The sequence below is a fragment of the Mercenaria mercenaria genome, chromosome 16, assembly GCF_021730395.1.
Source record: "Mercenaria mercenaria strain notata chromosome 16, MADL_Memer_1, whole genome shotgun sequence".
In the NCBI taxonomy this organism is placed as follows: domain Eukaryota; kingdom Metazoa; phylum Mollusca; class Bivalvia; order Venerida; family Veneridae; genus Mercenaria; species Mercenaria mercenaria.
The window spans coordinates 54,961,107-54,970,541 of record NC_069376.1 but is presented as its reverse complement, the minus strand read 5'-3'; the positions used below and the strand labels follow the sequence as shown (position 1 = coordinate 54,970,541).

Genomic DNA, 9,435 nt, shown 5'->3' with positions numbered 1-9,435 from the left:
ACGTCATTGCACGCGAGTGGTTTACTGCAGAATAACCCGAGATAGATTTTGCTCTACATGTGGGTAGGTTATTTGCTGGTCGTGTTAGAATTGTAAATAAAGGCAATTGTTCGACGTTATCGCTGTATACAGATTAAACAGCATTTCGGTATACAGATAAAATCAGTAAAAACTTAAAGTTTATTGTTTACACAATTGTTCTTCAATACCATTTACAACATGTTTTACAATTTTTATATTTCTGTCTTCCCTAATTTTCCTTCTCTTCTCCAGAACAGATTAAGGCTATAAGGAATTACTCACTTTCTAAAATTCTTTGCCATAACTACAACTTCTTGGAGATCCAGTATCCAAATGCATTTGAACTGAGGTAAGAGAGTTGAAAATTATTCTTCGTTTCCTGTCTTTGTTTTATTTTATTTGATTTCTTTTCAACGGAAATAATTTCAGGAAATAACAGTTTATGTTAATTTCCTTTTAATTCAATGTGAAAATTTGAAGGTATGGAATACGTTACTGTAATTAAATATTATGAATCAATCTGCTTTAATCTGCGATTTAACATTTGAGTTTGTTACTTTTTTGACGGGGTGAGTATATATTCTTGTAAAGAGTGTACCGTTTCTACTGATATTTAGCAAACGTTTCTTGACAAGAGCATATCTAAAATCTGAAGCGATAACCTACCTTCTTAATTCTCAAAAGTTAAACGGAAACGCAAATCATAAACATCAATTGTTTTCACGTGAAGAGATTTGAGCTTTAATGTGCAATATGTTTACATTTACGTTTTGAACATGGTGATAGTTCAGTATATATAAGTTTGCCAACGTTGTGTTGTAGAAATTTATAAATCATAGTCGATTGTGATCCGTTGCATTGTGGCGGCCGTAAAAAGTTCCCCGTAATTGAAATGTATTGGGTGATGCAGTTTTAATTACCTCTTATAAATTTTAGACTAACAAAGTTACAACTATCTATCGTTTATGTCCATTAAAATTTATCAAGACGAAGTACAAATGTATTTGTAAATAAACCGGTACAGTTGTTTTATACTGAGGTTAGGAGTGATAAAATAGACAGGACATTTGACTGAATATTAGACTTCATTTTTTCTTTGACAGTGATAAAAAGCTCCCTTGTGATGACATTCCCGACCTTGATTTGACAGTATTTAGTCCAGGTAAATTTAACTACAATGTAAAAATATGTAAATTGAATATATTAATATATATATTAGACATTCGCAGATGAAAGACAAGTCAATTGATATTCGTAAGAAATCTGTAACAATTGATCCACGTGAGTTTTATTTTGGCGTAAGTTTTGAAACTTGTAATTAAGTTTTAAACTTTTAAAAACTATGCAACGTATTTTGAAACTGACTTGTATATTCCATATATTATTACGCAGCCTTATGTGTATGTGATCTCTTGCTGTTTTAAAGAGTTACAGTTGCCTATTTATAAATGTCTATATATGACCCTTGAGAAGACAATATTGTTTCTTTATTGCAGGCGAGGGTGACATCCGTTGCATGGGCGAATTTGGTAGGTATCGTTTTTTATATGCAATAATTGTTATGTTAGCTTAGTATATTTTGGTTTCAATTAAAACAATGACGCAATTATTTTGCTTTTAGCGTTCCATCCTATGATTCTAAAAGGACCCTCATATAGATATAATAACTATCAAATTATCAATCTTCACTTGCCATAGGACGGTCCTAAGACGTACTCACCCCTTCTTCCCACACCCCTCCCCCGTACTTTGATTAAGTGTTGTTATGTTATTTCTTTTCCTTTGGGATCATGGAGTTCATACAATATTTATGTAGAGAGAATTCTACCTAAACCTGTGGCATGGAATGTTAAGGGTATTGTGTACATTTCATAACCGCCTAAGAACCGAGTCTGCTCCGTTGCATTCTATGCTTCCAAGGGATCATCTCGTAGATAAAATGAACAATAACTGAGCCGCGCCATAAAACCAACATAGTGGCTTTGCGACCAGCATGGATCCAGATCAGCCTGCGCGGATCAGGATCCATGCTGTTCGCTAACGGTTTCTCTAATTGCAATAGGCATTGATAGCGAACAGCATGGATCCTGACAAGGCTGCGCGGATGCGCAGGCTAGTCTGTATCCATGATGGTCGCAAATCCACTGGGTTGATTTTCTCATGGCGCGGCTCAACTATAGAAATCTTTAAGTGCCGTGTAACAGCCGTAAAATGTTTCCCCGTAATTGGGATGTTTTGGGTCGTCCATTTTAATTACCTCTAAAGAACAGGCTCAATCAAACTGAATTTGCTATCATTTTGCTTGGTTGTATATTAGCTATTTATCAAGAGGTTTCATTATTTATAATGATACAAATGGCATCCGCATAAAATACGAAGAAATATCCACAACACATGATATTTGTAAATTTTCATTAGATTTGTTAAAATATCATTTGTTCGATATGTGCTTGTAAAATATATTCACATGTGTAAGCGATATCCGTATGAGTAGTCTACATGACGTGCTGTATCGACCTCGTCTGGTACCATATTTTACTCAAAGCTTTGTTTCAGGCGCTTGTACAAAACATACCTTCGATGACGGAAAAAAAATGACTCTTCAAAACACACACTGCCAAAGCTATTGTCGGTGCCTGGGAAACCGATCACACACACGGTTCTTCTGGGTTGTTAAAACATGCCGCGATGGTAAGATATTTGATGAAAAGAAGCAGCGTTGTAGAAATGAATCTAAAGTAAATTGTATTTTCCGAAAGTAAAATTGACAAGGTCCTTGTTTTGACCACCAACAGAATAAATAATGGAAATAAATCGCATCATAAATGACAGTGAATCGATTCTGAAATGATTATAATGTGAAACACACAATGTAAAGAAATGATGAGCCGTTTAATGAATTACTTTTCTACAGTGTTTTGGCCGTTTGTATTGTAAGATAGTGTCGGACGTTTAATTTTTCGAGAGTGAATCTCTTGGCAAGTTATGCAGCGTGATAATTTATAACCTGTGAATATCTAGGTCTGCTTGTATACAGAATATAAATGCCTCCAAGTTATACGACCAACTAAGAACTTAAACATAGCTATTGAGAAACCATATGTAAATTATTACATGATTACTTAAAGAGAGCATGTTTAATTTTTTAGTAGACAGTATTGCACTTTCTCAGAAATTTGTCGACTCTTTATTATGAAGATCAGTGCTTATCATGGCAATTTCAGTAGGTAGTATTAGCATTTAAAAATATAGAGTTTTTTGAGTTTCCTAAGAGAAATCTAATGTACCATTGCTTAAGATCCGTGCTTATTTTGGCAATTTCAATATGTTGTATTAGACTTTTAAACATTTTAAAAATATAGTGCTTTTTGAATTTTCAAAGAGAAATCTAATGTACCATTGCTTAAGAACCGTGCTTATTTTGGCAATTTCAGTATATAGTATAAGTATTAGTATTAGTATTTAAAAATAGAGTGTTTTTTGAGTTTCCTAAGAGAAATCTAATGTACCATTGCTTAAGATCCGTGCTTATTTTGGCAATTTCAGTATGTTGTATTAGTATACTGGTAATTGAAAATGCAGCTCCTGGTTCGTCAGTTTGAACTCTTGGTGTCATGAAAAAATTATGAATGAAGGTCATTCTTATATTTTTCAATAGCTTCACATAGCTAATGTGGTCAATTCATGTGACATATTGTATCTTGTATCGTTATATTTGTAAATTGTATGGTTCGGTAGATGACATCAATAAGTACATAAGATTCTGAGTTTTGTTACCATATGTTCTATGTTGAAATTTTTTAGCTTTATTATTAAATGATACGCGACTGAGTTCTGTGTAAATGATGTATGTTTGTTTCTCCTTTTATATTACTACTTTAGATTTTGTAGCTGTCATGTATTCTTTTCATTAATAAATACTCGGAGAGCAAATATATTGTTGCTTAATTATTACATTGTGCTGAGAGCTCGTTTGATATTATATTATCTTTGCCTTTTGGTGAGGTCGATATGTGGATTAATCGACCTTGTGTCGGTGCGATGTTAAACACCTCCTCCCCCCCCCCCCAAAAAAAAAAATATATATATATATAAGCGGTAATGACAGAACATAACAGGCAACAATTGTTTTATTATTCAGTCGAGCTTACATGTAAGTGTACAAATTAAATAAAATATCTACAGCCTGTGGTCACTTTCCGTAGTATTGTTCTGACGTCAAACCGTGATGACTTCACAGCTTGATGTCAGTACGTGTTTTGGTTCCGCCTCTGTGTCTTTTATCATTGATCATGTGACTACATCTAGACCAATGGAAAGGACTATGGATTTAATGATAGATATATTTTTTGAAGATTAAACAGTTATTGATTGAGTCGAAGCTGAAGTCACTATGGCTTTCTATCTGTGAATATCATATCAGGTTTTGCTGCTCAATAGTCAAAAAGTGTCTTATTACATGAGACTGTTATCTTTCTATTTGATTAAATTCAACAGTTATTAAACTGACACTTGGTACTCTGTGTCTGTTTCAATAATCCTAAAAATAGTCTTGAAAGTGATGCTGATAAAGAGTTACAACAACTAGAGATGCTTTTCAGAAAAGCGCATATCTCCTACAACTGCCTAATCATCTAAATAGTAAGCCAGTCTTTATATACTGTTTACTTCTTACACATGTGCATGCGCTTTTTTGACACCAAAAGGACCCCTATACTACTTTTGCCAGTTTGAAATCAAAAATGCGCAATTTTTTTTTTTTTTTTTTTTTTTTTTTTTTGGTATTTCAAAGAACCATTATTCAGAAAAACATGTGCCGATTGGGCTGGCTAACGAACTTGGCTAAAGACTTATGAACAAACACGTTTTGGTGAAGTTTGCACTTGGAGCTCACATGACGTGCCCTAAAAGGACTCCTAGACTACTATGATAAGAGGTGGGTCTGGTCATTTTAGGCCACAAGAATTGAGCGTTTTCTTTGGTTATTCAAGTGCCATGATTACGAAGTGCTTAAGCCGATTTGGCTAGTAATCGCACTTGGCCGAGGATTTTCGGTCAGGCACATTTTGTTCAAGTTTGGTGAAGATCGGATGAGAAATGTTTGACTTAGAGTGCGGACAAGCTTTGTGACAGACACACAGACAGACACACAAAGAGACTGGAGTAAATCAATATGTCTCCCAGACCACTGTGTGGTGGGAGACGTATTATCGATGACAAAATTGTTTTGTCGGTTGATGATTAGGATAATGATGTTGGTATGAGCCAATGAAGATGACGGTAGTGATAATGAATGATACTGACGACCGATAACGCTGCTGCTGGTGCTGCTCTGGTGCTGCTGCAGCTGCTGCTGCTAATGATGATGATGATCACGATGATGATGATAATTATAAATGTTTTCTTGTTGATGTTTTTTTTTTCATTTCCTATCAAGCGTGCCCACATAAAATTTGTTTAAATATTATTACGCTACAATGAAGATGACGGATAGCGTTAAATCTCAGGCGGTCCTTGTTGTGTCGCGTATCTGGTGTATCTGGTTTCTAGAGCTCTGCCTTACAGGTGCCTGAGAACGCCCATTAAACCAGTGAGTGCAAACAAGCAAGTTTCCGCTTATTCAACAAACTGATGGCAATGACCCGAAAAGTTTTAAATATGCTTACTTAACTAGTGTCTGTTGGCCGCGGATTATGTTTCTTCCAAACGAAATATTTTAAATGCTGTTTTTGTTTTCGAAACAAGATGCGTCGTGTTGAAACGGACCTAGTCACCAATATTCGATATCAATGTGCCCGAGTGTCCATGGTGATTTAGCGAATGCATCATATGTTAACAAGGTAGTGTATATAAATCCGAATATCATATTGAAGTATTGGTCTTATTTGAACATGTAAGCATGTAATAAACAGAAAATTCGTTGATTTCACCAATTAGCATAAAATAAAAAAGAAAAAGAAAAAGAAACTTTGTTTGTTTTCAGTGAGGGCTGCGCCCCCGTGGAATTATTACACACCACGTATAGCCGCCAATCGTACATAAATAGTGTCAAAAGACTCTTTTGACATAAATAATTTATTTAACAAATACGTCAACGAACACCTTAGACCAGATAATTAATATAAAATTTCGAAATTTCTAAAAATACTTACATAGAATATTGAAGCATTGTGTGATTTGTTTGTTTACAAATAGATAAACATTTTTAAAGTTGATATTCTTGTTCAATGATATTTGAAGATTACTTTCACTCTATGAGTATACATGTAGCTTCTCTAAATGTGTTTGATATGTGACACGGACTTTCAATACTTGATGTATCAGTAATATAGGCGTCGGTTTGTGTGTAAACAAACGGGCGCCATCTTGGATGACCTAGTTACTATATATAGTAACTCATTTGCATATAAGACGTGAATTCACTGCACATGGCGGCGGCCATTTTGAATTCTATTTTCAGAATGACATCATCTTCCTATTTAGGAATGATCTCACTCTGCTATCTATATCTCCCAGAAGTATAAAGAGCTGACTTATATACCTATCTAGGGCGTGGTCGCGCACATTGAGGGTCAGGTGCTCAGCCCTAGACGGGAGATAACATGAAAGCAAAAAACTATACATTAATAATGTTCAGTTAATAATCATATAGATTTATCTATAACCTAAATGAATTAATAAATTTTATGGTAAACAAAGAACTTATTAATAATAAGCAAACTATTTATCACATTTTTAAATAAAACATTAAGATTTATTTAAGAGAGCTACGTTTAGAAGTAACGTTAACTGAAAACAAAAGACTTCTTTTTTGCTTACGATGTTTCCTCCTTGGCGTCCACCGACAAAATGACTCCAAATGCGCATGCTCGGACCTATTTTTTACACTGACTTCATAAGCTATATCTAGATAAGTTCATGAGTGCATCAAACGTGATCATGGTCAGAATGTCTAGAGTATGTTGATTTAAGGCCGGATGGCCGGACAATAAAAAGTAAACATGTCAAAGTTAATCCCTTTAAAATAGAAAAAGTGAAAACTTCACAGCTCGCTCAACACGACAAAAACGAAAATGTTGCAGGCTCGGTTTGATTGAGCCTGTTCATGGACGGTAGTGGAAATACATGCTACCGTCCACGCCCTCTAGCCCCGGGTTGAGCAGAACTCAACATTTACACATGCTAAAAGTACAAAAAGCAATTTAGAGACATCCGCAGATGTATTCAAACGGCGGTAAACATGGAACCTTCAATGATACACGGGTTGTGTCGTGTAATTCCATGAAGAGCGGCGTTTGGTCCCCAGTTAAATAATGGTCGCCACAATGTCTGGCGTGTACTTATTTAAGAGCGGATGCGTTAACAATAGCCTATTCAACTGTCAAAGTTAATCCCTTTAAAGTCGCCACAAGGTCTAGCGTCTACTGACTTATGGACGGATGCATTAACAAAGGCCTATTGATCTGTCCAAGTTAATCCGTGTATTGAGTACAAGAAGGGAGGCGACATCAGGTCTGGGACACATACGGACCGAAGTGCGTCTTTCATACCATCAATAATATGATGTTAAAGAACATTTTGATAGTTTTCTAAAAAACATTGCCAGCATTTTCAATGACCATCTAGAGTTTTAGAACCAGTAAAGTACTTTTTGAGAAGGTTGCTAAGAATAATCAAAAATAAGACGTTTTAGGGTCCATTTTTACATTTTGGGTATCTGCCATTTTTGAAAAGCCTATAGGGTACACTTTACCATAACCTAGGCACCAACCGGAAATGAAGTCATTTAATTTCAAAGTCATCGTACAGGCTCGGGACTGGTACCATTAGAAAGATCTTTTAAAGTAGGTTCCGAAAATATGTACTATTATGGGTCTATCTCTATCCGTTTTCCAGATATTGAGGTTAAAACCGAAATCATTCATCCGGAAACACCCGGCTTCACGCCTTTATTATTAAAGATAACCTAGGCATGTTGGGTATTTAACTGAAGGGCTGGACGAGTACTATATGTAGGACACTCAAACCGGAAGTGAAATCAATCATGCGTAAAATTCACATTTTATGAGCGTTCCTAGACTCGAACCTGGTCAAGTGAGATATCGTTGGAAAGGTTTCCACGAGAAGATTCGGAACATGTATACTTTGATCAGTGTATTTCCAAAAGGAACCGAATAATGAGCCAAAATCACTCAAGCGTTAAAACCCGGCTAACTCCTTCATTATTGAACAAAAGCTAGGCGTGTAGGGTATCTAACCAAAGGTCTCGATAAATACTTCAAGGCAATAAACTTAAACCGGGAGTCAAATCACTCATGCGTAAAATAAGCTTACCTGATCCTTACACTTTGATATCCAAAATGGCAGTGAATGAATTTACAGGGAGAAATATAATAAATGAGCCAAACAACGTTCTGATTAGTCAGTAAAGCTTACAGCAATGCTCTGATTGGCTTCTCCACTCCTCCTCCTCCTCCTTCTTCTCCGTGTCCTGTTTGCCATCAGTCTTTCTCTAGGATTGACAACATGCGGAGACATCAACGTTATATCCACGGAAATGACGAAGCCACTGACAGTTTTTCGCCGCCATTACAAACATGGGACATCTCAAGAGAGACCATAATGGTCGTTTCAGGACCAAGAGGTAGTGGAACAACTGAATGGACAAACTGTTATCATCAAATCTTGTAAGACCCCAGTCTCAGCGTATCATATGGTGTTTTTGACAATGGCAACCATTGTATCATGAACTTCAGCGTGAAATCCCCGGGGTCGAATTTGTACACGGTATTCCAGACTACTTGAATGATTCCCAATATATAAGTGTTAATCAAAGGAACCTGCTGGTCTTTGACGACTTGATGACTGAAGGTAAATGTAATCAAAGAATTGCTGATCTCTTTACCAAGGGCAGTCACCACAGGAACATATCTGTCGTATATATCACTCACAATTTGTTCCCTCAAGGTAAAGCTTTTAGGGATATTGCTTTGAATGCGCAGTATCTGGTGCTATTTAATAATCCTATTGACAGACAACAAGTAGCTACATTGGCAAGAAGAATTTACCCTTCGTCTAGTAACATCTTTATGAAACGGTTTGAACATCAAGACCGCACGGTTATTTGGTAATAGACTTAAAATCGAGCACCCCAGAACAACACCGTTTACGTGATAACATTTTCGAGGCGAACAATCCAAAAAAGAGAAAACGAACAGATGATGAATATAAACCAGAAGACTATTTTAATGGAGTATCTGACAAAAATGATGACAAGGATGAAGATGAGGAGGAGGATTTCGATGACCATGATGATGATGATGATGATGATGATAGTGATGATGAAACAGAAAATAGGAATAATGACACAAGCTTTGTAAAGAAACGATCTTTGATCAAGGGACCTCCCGGTAA

At 35.9% G+C, this 9,435-nt stretch overlaps 1 long non-coding RNA gene across 1 annotated transcript; it reads left to right on the top strand.

Moving 5' to 3' along the window:
* Positions 1-267: 267 nt before the first annotated feature.
* On the top strand, positions 268-3,954 carry LOC128549723 (uncharacterized). The gene is made up of 4 exons (XR_008367894.1): positions 268-370; positions 1,125-1,183; positions 1,518-1,550; positions 2,578-3,954. It is a non-coding gene; the product is annotated as an uncharacterized LOC128549723 (long non-coding RNA).
* The last annotated feature ends 5,481 nt before the right edge of the window (positions 3,955-9,435 follow it).